The 17074-nt window shown below is 35.1% G+C and overlaps 1 pseudogene; it reads left to right on the top strand.

Annotated features, from left to right (window-relative positions):
- The first annotated feature begins 1142 nt into the window (after nucleotides 1–1142).
- On the top strand, nucleotides 1143–2009 carry LOC117706036 (ribosomal RNA small subunit methyltransferase NEP1 pseudogene; annotated as a pseudogene).
- The last annotated feature ends 15065 nt before the right edge of the window (nucleotides 2010–17074 follow it).

Raw genomic sequence — 17074 nt, 5'->3', positions numbered from 1 at the left:
TAAAGGACTCTATTATCTTTATGAGATAGGATTTTAGATCATCGTCCTAATTTTCAGGTGTGTCGGGGTATCCAGGGCTTACTGTGGTGGGAGAAATGGGTTCTGATGGTGCCAAAGTATATTGGCTTCTGTTGCTTATGGTCTTATGCTTGCCTCTCAACATCTGGTTATCTCTGGTATTGAGTGGCTTCAGTGTCTCTGTCTGGACCCTGCCTCCTGTGTCCCTGGGTTGATGCAGGTTTCCTGGGAGGGCTGTGGCCCTGGCTGTAGCAGGCCTTCAGACTGTAGGGTCTTCAGAGGGGCATACATGCTGATGATCTGTTGCCCTAGGTACAGTAGATCTCCTGTGAAGTCTTCAGATTGTGGGGTTTTCAGAGGAGCAAACAAGTTGATAATTTGTTCCAATGGAAGGCACAGGCTGGAAGGGACACCTGAATAAATTTAATCCATATATGAACACAATTCAGGCTTCTTTATCCTTAGAGAAATTAATGCTTCTGTGATACATACTACAGCATGGATGATCCTTGAAAACAATGTGCAGTATGAAAGAAGGAGATTCAAAATGACATTCTATGTGTACAAGCTATTGCAAATGGTGTATTGAAAAAGTTGTGCAGTAGATAGTGTCTTATTCAGGGTTTCTCTTCCTGCACAAACATTATGACCAAGAAGCAAGTTTGGTGGGAAAGGCCTTATTCAGCTTACACTTCCACATTGCTTTTTATCACCAAAGGAAGTCAGGACTAGAAGTCAAACAGGTCAGGAATCAGGAGCTGCTGCAGAGGCTGTGGAGGGATATTATTTACTGGCTTGCTTCCTCTGGCTTGCTCAACTTGCTTTGTTATAGAACCCAGGACTAGCAGCCCAGGGATGGTACCACCCAAAATGGGCCCTCCTACCCTTGATCACTAATTGAGAAAATGCCTTACAGCTGGATCTCATGGAGGCAATTTCTCAAGGGATGCTTCTTTCTCTGTGATAGCTCCAGCTTGTGTCAAGTTGAAACACAAAACCAGCGGGAACAGATAGTGATGATGTGCTTGCTCTCAGTGTCATGGAGTGGCCTATAAAATGTCAGGAATGTGTTTCTGGTTGTGTGTATTTTGCTGTAATAAAATAAATGAAGTTCGGCTTACAAGATGGTTGCGACCAGTGGTGGCTTCCAACCTCGTGAGCGGTGTTTTTCAGTGCAGGAACAGGCCCCGGCTTGGGGCAGGAAGCAAGTGCGGAGGCCATAGGCTCATTGTGGTGTTGGAAGGGGCCAGTCTGGAGACAGTCAAGGTAGGGAAAACTTGCGAGCTACTTAACTGTGACAGGCACAAGTCCATGCTGTTGAAGAATGGACGGGACCCAGGGGAAGTCAGACCAGACATCACCCACCAGAGCCTGCTGATGCTTGTGGACAGCCCCCTGAACCGAGCTGGCTTGCTACAGGTTTATATCCACACACAGAAGAACATGCTGACTGAAGTGAACCCCCAGACTCGAATTCCTAGAACCTTTGACCGATTTTGTGGCCTCATGGTCCAGCTTTTACACAAACTGAGTGTCCAAGAAGCTGATGGCCTTCAGAAGCTTTTGAAGGTAATTAAGAATCTAGTGTCCGACCAGTTCCCAGTTGGCTGTATGAAAATATGTACTTCCTTTTCTGTTGAGGACATCAGTGACATTCTAGAGTTGGTGCCCAGTAGTGATCCGGTTGTTTTCGTGGTGGGGGCCTTTGCCCATGGCAAGGTCAGTGTGGAGTACACAGAAAAGATGGTGTCCATCAGCAACTATCCACTCTCTGCTGTGCTTACCTGTGCTAAAGTTACCACAGCTTTTGAAGAAGTATGAGGCGTCATTTGAGAACAGCAGCATTCTGACAGGACTCTTGGCCTTGTGTCTTTTGGCTCCTAAGATCTGCTGGAAGATTATCTTCTGTACCAAGACGGCAGAGTGGGGAGCCAACACTGTATATTGTTTTTTTGTTTTTCCTATAAAGAGTTTTATTTTGTGTTTTCAAAAAAAAAATAAATGAAGTTCAAGACATGAATAAATATGAGATATATCAGATTAAAGATACATTTATTATTGCACATATTAAATTACACATAGCTATATATAGGCCATCACATGTTGCCAATAAGGCACAGCTTTGATTAGTAGTTTCTACTGCTACTGAATACATATTGTCTTCTATATGTTGATTAAATTGCTGAGGTGCCACAAAAATCCATCATTTCAATGTCATATTATAAGAAGAGTAATATGAAAAGAAGAGTGTTAAGGGGAGTTCCTCGTCATAACAGAGGCACATTTAATTGACTTGAAATTATATTTTATTCATATATGTTGCCCTGAAATCACTGAGGTATTATAAAATTTCCAGGGTGATGCTAAGGCCAGGAAAGTGAGCTCTTAAGTAAACCAGCAGGCAACAACTTGATAGAACATTGTGTATCAATAAATTGTGAATGCTTTGAAGACTCTGGGAAAAAGTTTGACTATGTAGAGCAATTTTGTTTGAGAGAGTTATTGAAAGTTTTCAAATTTTATTATTAATGAGCTGTATTGTTTCTATTATTAACACTTATTCAAATATTAAGAAGTAGAAGATGATTGGTTTAAAAATATTTGTGATTAAAAAAAAGTTCTTGAATGAATATAATGAACCAGAAGAGTCTAATTCCATGCTGAACACAAACTTACTTGGCCCGAGTTAACAATGTATTATGAGCAGTAATAGCTGCTTGGGTAAATATAACAGAAATAATTAAAGACAAACTTAATAATTAAATAATTTTACCAGATAGAATGTAACACAGATCATCTGGATTTCAAGAGAGATTCTTCATTAACAACTAAGAAAACACCACTTTGATGAAATATATCTTTCAAATTTACTAATTGTATGAGTATTGCTTCACTGAGAAATATTGCGTCCAAAAATATTTTTTAGATTAAGAAAACTCTGGAGAGTAGAATAACTCATTTTCTTTAATTTTGTATTTAAACTCACAAGGACAACTTGCAGGATAACAATTTGCGTAGTCTTATATTATGGTTTGTTGTTTTGTTGTGATTTTTTTTTTTTGCTGTTTTATTTTTTTCCAGTGATGTCTTTGTCTACACATAGCATATTTTTCAGAATAGTGATAAAATATATTATTTTAATTACTCTATATAGCAGTTATAATTTCTCTTTATGCATTTACCTGGAATTTCAATGTTATTTTATATTTTAAAGGTGTTTTCAATTTTTGTATGTGTTTGTATCTGAGTGTTATGTGTGGATGTTCCCATGGAAGCAAGGAAAGAGCAGAAGCTACAGGTGGTTGTGAGTGACCTGATACAAGTACTAAGAACTGAACTCAGGATCTCAGCAATAGTAGTTTGCACTCTTAACCACTGAGCCATCTCTCCAGCCCTGAAATCTAATATCAAAGTATACTGTTTTAGATTAGCAGGGAGTAATGCTCCTTCTGAAGACTGAAAAGTAATGCAAAATAGATTAATTTTGGTGATTTGTTTTAAACAAGTCGTATTGAAAGATATGAGCTTTGAGCTAGCAAGGCAGCAGGAACTAGAAAGGTCACATCCTGGAGATTAAGCCTAGAATAAAACACATTTCCAAAGAACACTGTAAACTTCTCAAGACATTTTCTAAACCTTGGAATGGGCAGAAAAATGAGTAATTAGGAAAAAGTAATAGTATTAGCATTTAGTAGTAGGCAGGTTTTCCCTTAAGGACTTGCTTGAATTTCTGTCTGAAGGTTTATGATGTTTTATTTTCTTTCATTCCTCACCTTGCATTTTCTTATTTCCACTTCATTTTAAAATCCTGTGGTTATTGAAGAGGACTACCCACTAACTTTTCACATATTTTAGTTGCATTTTTCTCTATTATGACTATACTAATTTAAGTAAATCATAGTCAAAGGCTATTCTTTTCATGACTTTACTTTAATATCATATATACATATATAATGTAGTTTGTTAGATGTGTATGAGAATGAAGATGTGCATACATTTGTGGAGCTGACTCTCTCCACAGTGAGATCTGGGGATGGTGCTTGGGTCTTTAAGCTTGCACAATAAGCTCTTTTAGTCGGTGAGCTATCTCAGTGGCCCCAAAGTCTTTATTTTGAAGATTATTTTATGGTCTGACATGTAGACTCTCCTGGAGCACATTCTCTGAACGCTTGAGAAGAGGTGGACTTGGCACTAATGAATATTCTCTTTATGTCTATTATGAAGAGAATATTCATGTCTCCTCTATGCTGCTGTCTAACCCTTTTATTTACTTGTTAATCTGGGTGGGTTTTTTTTCATTTGTCCTGTAAAAGATCAGTTTTTTAAAGTCATATTGAGAGTTGACAATAAATAAAAAGGGAATATGGAAAATTCATGAAACATTTGTATAAAAATTAGATGATAATGACAGTTGGAAATCTAAAGTAAACACTGGATTTATTGGAAGGAACATATAAGCAGAAAGCAATGCTTAGTGAAAATTTTAGTATACTTGTTTTATTACTACAGAATGTCAAGGTTATAAAAGTATATCATGACATCTGTGGCTGACAATTAAGGAAATGTTACATTACCTACAAATTTTCCTTTCTGACCTTCTAGGAATGATATGAATATGGAATTTGTCTTCATTTTCATATATATACTTATATAATTATATGTTATTTATAAGAGTCTGAATGCTAGACCAATAGATTAAATTTAATTCTAAAAAATTTAGCCAGGAACTCCATTTACTAAATACTATTTTGAGCAGAAATGTCTAGCCAGCAAAAACTGGGCTTTAGTTCAATAAAATAACCAAGTTGGCTGCCCTAATGACTTTCTGAGACTGTTCTCATAATCAGAAATTCCTAATTAAGCAGAAAGTAATTAGCAAATTTAATTCAATGCATACTAGTATAAATTGCGAAGAAGCAAAGGCAAAATACTGCCCCACAAGACGGAGACGTCATTAGTGCACCCACTGCTATAGGACTACTAAGTGAATGGCTGACATTTAGAAAATGCTGAAAGTTGATTTAACTTTGGCAGGAACATTTTCTCAAGTTGAAAGGTTTTGACCAGAGAAATGTCATCATGGAGAATTTTTTCTCTACAAAGGTTTTCCTTAGGTATGGGTGACAGATAAGTCATTCAAACATCCCCTGCCTCAAAATGATAACTTTTATCAAAACATCCCTATCCACACATCATTTAAAATTATGCATTCTTTAACCACAGTATTACAAACACAAACTCATCTGTCTTTGCAAAGCTGAATGAGAATTCTGTGCATCACTCACCCGACCACCTAACCATTCTCTGTATTTTCTGCTAAAAGAAGATCCATCAACAATAAAACCATAGTGTAGTAACAATTTAATCAACCTTCCCTTATTCACACACACACACACACACACACACACACACATGGGAGAGAGAGAGAGAGAGAGAGAGAGAGAGAGAGAGAGAGACAGAGATACACACACAAATTACAGAGTGATGAGACATGGAATATAATTTCATGAATAACATGCAGAAGTTTATCTTATCAGGCCAGTATATGAACTTTATCCAACTGGAAATACAGATCTCAGAAGAATTTAATTAAATATATTACATTGAAAAATATGTTGAGCTTGATACCAAACAGATTAATGGAAGAAAGACCATAAAAACAAATATTGGTTACAAAGTAATGCCCTATGTAAAATAAATTTTAGATCATTTTGTTTCCTAGAAGGTTGGGGATAAGCATGGTAGATGGCCAGGTGGGTGGATGCTAGATTTTCCTATGGAAGTCTGGGAACAAAGCTATTCTGGTGGGACATACTCTTTACTTCCTCACCTGATAATGTTTTTCCGATGCCACACTTCCCTTGCTCATGAAAGCTAACATACCAAATATCTAAAGAAATTGTCTTTTTATATGTGAATAGACACAGGCATTGAAGGTTAGTTTGGGATAAAGGAATGTGTGATCAAATCATTATTGCAATTATACTTATTCTATGAATTATTTTATAGCTCAAACTTACAGTAATATTTTGTTTCTTAGTAAATGAATTACCTAAGTCAGAATTTAGGTATTTAATAATCTTTTCCCTTATAAAATTTTGTGATGAAATTTCACTTTACTATCTAACAGATGGTACAATGTATAGATAATGGTGTGAATGTGTGTGTGCATGTGCGTATCCATGTACGTGTGCATGTGCGTGTGCATGTGTGTGCGTGCATGTGTGTTGTTCAGCAGAAAGAGGGACAGTATTTTAAAATAATTTGAATGTTCTTGAGACAGGGTTTTATAATGGATCCCCAGCTAATGTTGGCTTTCATTCTTCCAGACTCTCTTCAAAGGCTAGGCATATGCTGTGTACCACCTTGCCTCCAAATCCTTGATATGTTTATCTAGCAATTTAGAAAGTCAGTTAAATATCTGGTGAAAAGACTTGAAAGCTAAAGAAAAGAAAAAGAAACATAGAATTATAACTTTAAAATTTGAATTCAAATTTTAAAAAACTTCAAGGACTAGAAAACCAATTTAAAATAAAACTTCTGGTCATTCATGGCTGCTTGAGCCATGCATTGCATCTGAGAATGACTCATTCATGGCTGTTCAAGCCGTGCATTGCATCTGAGAATGACTTTAGTACATTGGAGGCTTAGTGGAAGCCTAGACTAATGTTGGGGGCCGACTTTTAGCAGAAAGTGGCTATCAGCTTTTCAGCCATCTTGAGCCATATACCCTGACATGAGATTTGGATTACAATAGCCTACAACAGCTGAGAACACTCCAATAATCTTGGTTTAAATACCTTGAGATTAAAGGTGTGTGAGATTAAAGGTGTGTGAGATTAAAGGTGTGTAACTTAAGAGTATGATTTAGAAGTATAGAGATCAGAGTTAGAGACAAGACCTAAGGGCATGATTAAAGGTGTAACTTAGAGGCGTGGCTTAGAAGTAAGACATATAAAATGCAGAGGCAGACAGTAGGATTCAGACATTAGGGAGACTATAGAAGACAGAATCAGACATTAGGGAGAATATATATAGAGAGAGATTCATACACATCAGACATTAGGTAGAGTCTGCCCTCACCCTCGCTCTTGCTGAGCTCCGACCCTGCAGACCGGAGCAACAGCTTGTGCCGGGATACAGTGGCCGCCCAAATGTGGGTCGGCCTGGGCCTCAACATTTTGCTCAGGCCGAGACATTTTTTAGCCGCCCCAACGTGGGACTAGTGCGGTCCCCAACAGACTAACATTTGAGATGCAAAGCCAATTAGAAGATTATTACTAAATGATACCAAACTGAATAATGGTTACAATAGTTAGAGCATGAAGTGGTAAGATGGCTTAATAGTAAAAGAACTTGCTGTGTCACCCAAATGGCTTGAGTTCCATTCCTGGATCCCATGGCGACAGGAGAGAACTGACTCACCAAACCTGTCCTTTAACATTAATGTAAATTTATTAATTAATTTATTAATGTAAATTGCAAAGAGATGTGGCAAAGTTGTCAATTATGGTGGCTGGATTTGTTTATGTACATGTTTATTTGTTTACGTATTTTAGTGCAAATCCTTAGCAAGATGTGGATTCTTTAGTGGAGATATGTTTTATCTTTCTCTACATTCACCTCCAGTGATAATATTGAGGACAGTGCCAAATAAAAGACAGATGTTCTCTGCCACTCTAGTCTTAATCAGTGGTGGAAGTACAGTCTTAGAACTGTTTGTCTCAATTGGCCATTTAAGTTTCATAGTAAAAGACTGGTTAATGATAATATGCATCAAAAAACCTTCAGAAAAAGAGAATGTTTTCTGGACCACTTGTGTGTGTGTGTGTGTGTGTGTGTGTGTGTGTGTGTGTGTGGCAGTTTTAAGTTATTACTTTTCAAAATCAGTACTCTTTAATGGAAATAACTTGACCAAAATCTGTCACAGAAGTTTAATGAGAAAAAAAAAAGACAGGTGTTTAGAATGCATTTCTTCCATAATGTTCAAATAATTTCTAAAAGGAAGAAATCAGAAGTTCCATGATTTGCATGTTCTATACATCTCAAAATTAATTTCTATGTTGATTGATATGTTGAATAAAATCCAAGATTTTTTTTGTTGTGAGTTTTTAGAACCCATTTCTATACACTGACAGATTCACAAAAATGGCTGCATAGGAGATTGCCAAGATGTTGAAGGACTGGTAGGTAAATTTAAAAATAGCATGAATGCAGTAGTGTCAAAACAGATGCTTGAATGGTCTGAATATTTATGACAGCAGTGGTCCTGTAGAAAGTGGAGGGAAAAGAATACTTTTAATAAACAGTTATGGCAAACTTTAAATTATTTAACATAATCTAATAACCTAAATCTTAAAGTATGATTTACTTCTTAGACCATACACAACATTTTCTATAATGAAGTACAAATCTTAGTCTCAAATAAAATAAGAATCACTGTTTTATGAGACAATGAGTGTCTATGTTCATGGACTTTATGACTGTAAGTATTTATTATTACATGAACAAATTATGACTGTGAGAAACACAAACATTGGGCCAGATTACAGTCAAAAACATCTAAGGATATGAGTAAGAGGAAAAAAGGGTCATATAATGAGAAAAAACTTATTAAGTAAAAAAAAATGGAAAATACAAATAGTTCATAAAAGTTAATTCAAAAATGACAAATTGGGTAGAGCTTGCTTGAAAAAGTATCAATAACCAGCAAATGAGATAAATCTAAGTGGTTTCAGGGAAAGGCAAATTAAAGTCCCATTATAAAATCATTAGTCACATACAAACTTGGTTACAATAGTACCAAGTGTTGGTACGTGGAGTGCATGGGATCTATTGTTTGATTTGGTAGATCTATGTCATAGAAGAGAAAGTTCAAGAAGCCAGGAGTTCATTGTCTACCATTTGCAGGATATATATAACATAGAGACTTATTTTAAATATAAACATGCAAAATCTTGTTAATAACAGTACAATCTAACATATCTAATACTATATAGTGTAATGTAAAAATATATTTATATAATAAGAAATATGAAAAACATTAGAAAAAGAGGATGATAAATTATGCTGTATTTAAGAAAGAAACAGTAACAAGTAAATTATTGGTTCATAGATACATTTAAAGAATACACTACTAGAGAAAAACTCAGTTCTGAGGCAAAGTAAATAATATCATTGTTTAGCAGTATAAATTCATACAACAAAATCAAGAAAAGTGGTTTTGCCTCTGGGAATGGAGATAAATCAGGTTAGAAAAAGGAATAAAAAATGTCTTTAATTTAAATTAAATGAAATACTCTTTTCAAATGCACAGTGGTTCATTGATTTATTTTACTTTTTTTTATTCTTTTAAAACCAATAGGTAATGTGTACTCTTTGTAGCAACTCAATATTTAATACAGTGCCTTGTGTCATCTCGTCCTTTTTTACTTTGCTGAAATGCTGCTTTCTGCTTGCCCTCTATTCTCATCCCTAACAAATTATTTAGAAAATGCTTTCACATAAGGGTTACACTTACATAAATATACTATACATGGTAATAAAGATGATATTTTGACAAATTTACTAAATGTGGTCTTAACTAGATTTCTTATGAATCACCATCAGTCTTCCCTCTAGCAAAGCCTTCTGTATTACAATTTTCATACGCTGAGAAAGTGTCTTTTGCATTTTGCGATTAATCATGATGTCACAACCATGGATGCTAATTTTAAGAGTCTAAAAGAAACAAGCAATAAACTATGCAGCAGGCTTTCTTATTTACTCCCTTGTGTATTTTTAACACTTGCAAAGCTTTCATTAAGATTGGTGAAATGCATGGGTTTTCCTCAAATAATATTTGTTTTATCAAAGATGAAGAAATATAAACACTAAGTGTGCGCAGAGAAATTTTGAACCTCATTAAGTAACATTGCAACAAGTGTAATAAGGAAGTTCCTAGGGTAGAGAAGATATGAGGACCATACCCGGTGGGTTTATTCTAGTATCACATATAGTAAATTACAACACTTCTGACGTATTTCCAGCATTTACAACATGCCTAGTTCACACTGACATCTTTGGTCTGACACTGCTGTATTTTAATCCAAGTCTTGTAGAGAATTTCAATCTCTCCTCAACATACATCACTTAAATTTATTTTATAGGGAGCACAGGCTAAGAATATTTAGCTCAGTGTTGCCATACATCTAGGTGTAATGTTTTAGTAATGGTCACTTTTCTTACTTGTTTTAATCCCCCCCTCACTCTTAACCTGAACCATTCATTTTTAAAAGGTGTTTTTTAAACCACAGGGAACAAATCTTTGCCTTCCAATGAAGTCTCCAAGTTACTTAAATATTATGTAAAATATATTCTAATCTGGTGTTTTATCTTCAAATTATAGTTGACATTTTAAAGGGACTTTTTAAAAATCTTCTTTCAAGTATAACAGCCCCTGAGAATAGACACTGCTTTCAGCACCCTTCTGTAATTTCATATTTACAAAGTATTTCTTCAACTACAGAAAATAGAAATGACATGTAAATTATAAAATAAGAAATGTTGACAAGCAATAAATGTTGCACTATATACATATGTATCCCTATGTACTTATAGATATGCGTGAACGTACTCTTTTTGTATTTATTGCCTCAATAAAGAGAAGCTAAAATGCATCAACAGTCTATGAGGGGATATTACATGAAAATGTTTTTGAAAACAGCGTCAAAGCTCGAGATCTTCCTGCAAACATTGTGAGGAAAAACATCTGACAGTTACACAAAACACACAGTGAACCAGATTCATTGATTAAAGTCAGAGATTGACCTGCTGTGTGTCCAAGAAATTCAATTTGAATCCCAGGCTTGAGGAAGACAAAAGTGAGATAACACACCATGGACTGTACACAAACAAAGCACTGCTAATGTTGATTGCCACCTGTGCAAATGCGCCATAAGTGACCAGTCTTCAACTTTACTTTCCATTGTATTCCAACAGGAGCAAGTCAAAAAGATGTAGATCTGACCAAGTTATATAGCTCAGAGGAAATGACCACCACAAATATTGGATCAGAGAGCTTACTTCTCAGAAAGAGCTAAGAAATTTTCATCACTAGAAACCAAGGTTCTAAGCACAGTGAAATAAAGAGAAGGAAAATAAAACAGTTTCTTGTAAGAATTTATAATCAGAAACTGTGGAGAAGGATTTACTGATAAGGCAAACAAACAAACAAACAACAACAAAAAACAAACAAAAAACCAAAACCAGGACTTGCAACCAGATTCTCAGCATTCACATAAAAAGCCAGGCTTAGTTCCCCAAGCCTGTCACCACAGTGGGAAGTGAATTGAAAGGTAGAATCCTAAAGCTCATTGGCCGGCCAGCCTGGCCGAATTGATGAGCTCAAGTTCAGTGATGCATACAACTGAAAATAGACCCTTGACACTGGCCTGTATCTACACATAATACTCACATGTACATGTGCCCCTAAGTGTACATATAGCGCGTACACACACACACACACACACACACACACACACACACACACACACACACACACACAGAGCAAGGGAAGGAGGGAATTTAAAGGCACCAATGACCATTAAGTGTTTTTTTTTTTTTTTTACTCTTATACTGCCTGATTAAAATTAAGTCCCTATTTATAGTGGTCTCCATCATTTAGAAGATGAAAATGTGTTCTCTAACTTCATCTTCAAGATTGCAAGACTTCATTCATCTTGCAATCTTGCCCACAATGATATGAACTTACAAAATATTCAATAGTAAAAACTCACAGACCACCTGTGGAAATGAAATGCCAGTAGTACCCACAGACAATAGGTAACTACATAAGACATCAGATGATGCAAATTTCAGGCAAATATAGTAAAAAAAAAAAAGTAAGAACATGACAAAAGAATAAACAACCAACTAGAAAAGTAGTAAAGTTGGTCAACTCAGTGGATTTTGATAAGAATATCACATGGAGGAAATAGATCCATATTATTCATGACTAATAACGGCAAGTGTGACTCAAGGTGGGGTGGTGACACGCAGGTAGAACTAAATCCCTACTTAGACCAAAGACTTATCTAAAATCTGTTTCTAGTTGACTACTTACCTGCATAATCTAGTCTTTATTTATAACAACCTAAGAATGTGATAGAAAAAGGTACCATATGTCAGATGGTTAAATGAGTCCTGGATACACAAATTCAAAATCAACAAAATAAATTCAGCCCATTATGAGAAATTTAGAATTTAACTGAAAAGTTTTTTCATCTTATATAAACAAAAAATCAGACTGGTAGATAATCTCAAGACACTTTCTCACCGGAAGCCCTATGTCAGTTCAATGAATTCAATGAATTGGGAGGAAGCCCTAATCTGAGCTTCTCTCAGAGAGGAAAGAACAGTAGCAGGCATCCAGTGTTCTCATTTTATGGGCCATGAATGATCTCCCTTAGCTCAAAGTTACGGTAATATCTATAATAGCATAGACGTACAGGGCTTCTGAGAACAAAGATGATCTAAGGAAACAAACTAGCACATGTTTTAAACCTACACTTCATTTCAGCACAAAACAAGCAGACAGGAATCACATGTAAATTATAAAAAGAGAAACACTGGCAAGCTTGTAATATATAAACATTTGTCTCTCTATATACATAAAGAGAGAAAAGTTTCAAGTCCCACATTCCCTTGAAGGAAGGAAATGACTCTTATTTTTGCTAAGGCATCCCCTAAACACTGTGTTCTCTTCTGCCTGTCGCAGAACACTGATGGGGTTGGCATATTGTAGATTCCTGAAGACCACTGAAAACTAGAGTAGTGATCTTAAGAATGATAAACATTTGAAAGCCTGCCTTCCTGGAATTTCTGATTAGTATTACTGGTTAGTATATTATATGGGAAAAAAATTTAAGAAACTCTAAGAAGTAGATGTTTTATTTCCACTTGATTTTTTAAATTTCATTAATATCTATTGTACTGTTTGCTGTTTTATCTCTAACTTTAACAATTTGGGTACTTTTTTTCTCATCTTCTTAGTTAATTTATTAAGGGTTTGTGAATTTTATATTTTCAAAGAATCACTTTTTTTTGATTCATCAACTTCTTGAATTTTTGTTACAATTTCATTAATTTTTGCCCTAATCTTCATTATTTCTTCCTGTCTAAAGTTTTGGGAAATCTTTTTCTTGTTTTTCAAAGAGATAAGATATATCACTAATTTATTGATTTGATGTCTTTAAGTTTTATGATGTACACAATACTAGTATAACTTACCCTGTTAGTTAGCTGGCATCTCACTGTACGCACAGTTGTAGCTATAACTAAACTGTTAGGCCTGCTTTCATTATGTAACATTATATTTTTGGCAAGTTGTATTTTCATTTGTAGTAAACTCCAGGGAGTTTTCCATTTCCTGCTTTGTTTCTTCAGTTATCTGTAAGCCATTTAATAGTTTGTTGCCTAATTTTAATGAATTTTTGTACTTTGTTTAGTTTCTTTTATTGTTAATATCTTTTGTTGTTTTCTTTGGCATTGTAAGGCAGAATATTATGTTCTTGAGACTTGCTTTGTATTGTTATATGTGATTAGTTTTGTGGAAAGTTCCATGGTCTTCCAAAAAAATGGAATATTCTGTAGATATCTGTTATGTCCATTTGATTTATGATGTCATTCAACTGTAGTGTTTCATTGTTTAGGTTTTTCTTTTTTCCACATGATTTGTCTGTCGATGAGTGCTGGGTACTCAGTTCACTCACTATCACTTGTTGGGCTTAATGTGTGCCTTTTTATCTTAGCAGTTTTATCAAACTGGGTATATTGCAGTTATTGCACATATATTTATAATTGTGATGTTCTCTTGATAGATTATTACATTGACGAGTATGAAGTGACCATTTTATCTCTGATGACTTTTTGGTTTGAAGTCTATTTTGTCAAATACTAGGATGGTGGGTTCCCTCACGAAGTCTTGATATGAGGGTCTGTGCCTAGTCTTGCTGTATCTTGTTATGCCTGTTTCAGTGGATATTCTTGGGAGGTCTGCACTTTTCTGAAAGGAAAGAGAGGAGGAGTAGATTTTGGGGAAACGGGAAGTGGTGGAGTGATGAAAGGGATAGAGGGAGAGGAAACTGCAATTTGGCTTTATTGAAAAATAAATAAATAAATGCAACGAAAGCTTTTTCTTGAGTTAGATATTCCCAAGTTTATTTGTTTATAAAATTTGTTATAAAAATAATGCACCTCGTTTAAACAAAAACTGTGGGTGACAACCTTTAAATAGTGCCATTCACATAAACAACACTAAGCTTTCCAGGAGGACAATAAACATGCCATTCATATGAATGCTTGTCATCAGCCTTCATCCAATCGCTTTTGAGACAGTAGCAAACAGGGCCCTGATTAGCTATGGCAAAAACAGGTTCTTTCAGGCTAGACATTAGTAGTCCCTGCCCCCGCTGATAAAGTAAGTCAGGAAATGTTTTCTGTAGAGAAACGGACAATTATGAATGGACCGGTCACAGCATCTTCATTAAACAAATATGACACATTGATTGGAGTGGCTGTCAAGTAGCTTTGAAAGATTATTTTTCCCCCATTTCTTTTTCTCAGTGTAAGATGGATTGGTTTACCTCACAGTAAAGCATCCGGCCATGCTTGTAGATCACCCCTCCCTCATTAAAGCAAACAGCCTCACATACTGTTACCCATAGATCACCCACGTAGAGTTGCCCAATAACTCATGCCAGAGCCCTCTATGGTCGACTGGGGATTCATGAAAAAGATGTGCCTTTAGCATTAGCTCAACTCTTGGAGACTGAATTGAATAACATGTATGTAGGTTAAAAAGTAGCAGAAATCTAGATAAGTTGCAATATGACATTATGGTCAATGATCAATATATAAGGTCATGGTCAATATGTAAGGTAGCAGATTTTGGGTTTCCTTTCAATTTTATAAATTATCTGGATGTACATGTGCAAGTGACATAGGGTGCTTGAGTACCTGGGCCTCATTTGGAGCCTCATTTGTGAAAAATATAGTTAAATAAGATCACTTCTACCTTGGCCTTATTTTTGTGGTCCTATAAATCTTATACTTACATATTAATCTTTCAGAAGCTATTCAGTGACAGCAAGTTCTCAATAGATTTTGCTAGGTTCTCTAAAAATGTTGTAAACTTCTTTGATTCTTACTTTTCTTCTGAGAAACTGTTAGCTCCTCCTGCCTCTAAGGCTGTTTCTCTCAAATGGAATCCATCAAAGCTAAAGAAGCATGCCGAATGAAATGATCATGTGATTTACAGCTTCTAGTTTCTTTATCTATTGGGTTACATTTAACTTTTGTATCTTGAGCCATCCCTGCCTCTCTGGGATGAAGTATTGTAAGAGATTATAAGGAAGCTTGTGTATCTCCGCTTATAGTGGCAATGGTTTGTAATTCTCTTTGTTTCCTGGGTCTTTACTGCTTTTGGTGTCAAAGGTAAATGTGTCCTTGTAATTTGGACAATTGTTTCAAATTGTTTCTTCTGTTTCAAATATGTGGTATAATTTGAAGAGTACGTGCACTAACTCTTCTTTGAAAGTCTGGTAGAACTCTGTTACAACAATATGGCTCTGGGCTTTTGGGGGAGTGAATTTTAATAACTGCTTCTATTTCACTAGGAGTTATAATTATGCTTTAATTGCTTATCTGATCTTGATTTAACTTGTGTAAGTGGCATGTAATGAAAAATTATTTCTTTTAGATTTTCCAGGGTTTTTTTGGAGTCAGTATTTTACAATATGTCCTTATTATTCTCTGAATTTCCTGGTATCTGTTATTATGTCCCCCTTGTCACTTTAAATTTTGTTAATTTTGATATTCTCTATTAGCATTTTAGTTAATTTGAATACAGAATTGTCAATCTTACTGGCTTTCTCAGAGAACTGACCCCCTGTTTCATTAACTCTTTTTTGTTTGTTTCTATTATATTTTTTTCTAGTTTTGAGTTTGGTTTTTTGACTTCCGATCTATTTGTGTGTGATTTCGTTTTGTTGTTTAAATCCCTCAGGTGTGTTGTTAAGTTACTAGTATGAGATCTCTCCAATTTTTCTATGCAGTCCTATGATTTGCCTCTTAAAATCACATTTATTGTGCTCTATAAGTTTTTTTGTTGTGCATTCACTTTCATACACTTCTAAGAATTCTTTCATTTCTTTCTTAATTTCTGTCTTGATGCATGTTTTATTCACTATTGAGTTATTCAATTTCCTTAAGTTTGTAAGCTCTCTGTTGTTTCTATTGTTGATATACAGTTTTAATCTGTGGTAATCAGATAGGATGCATGGTATCATTTAAGTTCTCTTGTATCTGTTGAGACTTGATTTATGTTCAAATATGTATGGTCAGATTTGGAGAAAGTTATAGGAGGTGCTGAGAAGAAAATATATTCTTTTGTGTATGGATACAATGTTCTGTAAATATCTTAGATTTCTTTTGTTCATAAAATCATTCATCTCCAATATTTCTCTGTTTAGTTTTTGTCTAGATAACATGTCTATTGGTTAGAATGGGGTATTGAAGACTCTCATTATCAGTGTGTGAGGGTCAATGTGATTTAAGTTGTACTTGTGTTTCTCTGACAAATGTGGGTGCCCTTGAATTTGGGACATAGATGTCAAGAATTGAAATGTCCTCTTCTTAAATTTTTACTTTGATGAGTATATAGTGTTCTTCCCTATTCCTTCTAAAGAGTTTTTGATTTTAAGTATATTTTATCAGATATTAAAATGGCTATACCAGCTTACTGTTTAAATTCTTTTGGTTACAATATCCTTTTCCCACCCTGTATTTCAGATAATGGTTATACTTGATATTGACATGTGTTTCTTGGATGGAGCAGTAGAATGGACCTTGTTTTTGTATCCATTATATAAATCTTAAATTTTAAATTGGAGGAATTAAGTCCATTGATACTGACAGGTATCAATGAGTGGTGTGTGTGTGTGTGTGTGTGTGCGTGCATGTGTGTGTGTCCTCTTTATATAGTCAGGTCTCAGGTTATTATTCTTTGTGTTTTCTT

Source organism: Arvicanthis niloticus, chromosome 3 (assembly GCF_011762505.2).
Source record: "Arvicanthis niloticus isolate mArvNil1 chromosome 3, mArvNil1.pat.X, whole genome shotgun sequence".
In the NCBI taxonomy this organism is placed as follows: Eukaryota; Metazoa; Chordata; class Mammalia; order Rodentia; family Muridae; genus Arvicanthis; species Arvicanthis niloticus.
This window is presented reverse-complemented; position numbering and strand designations above follow the sequence as displayed.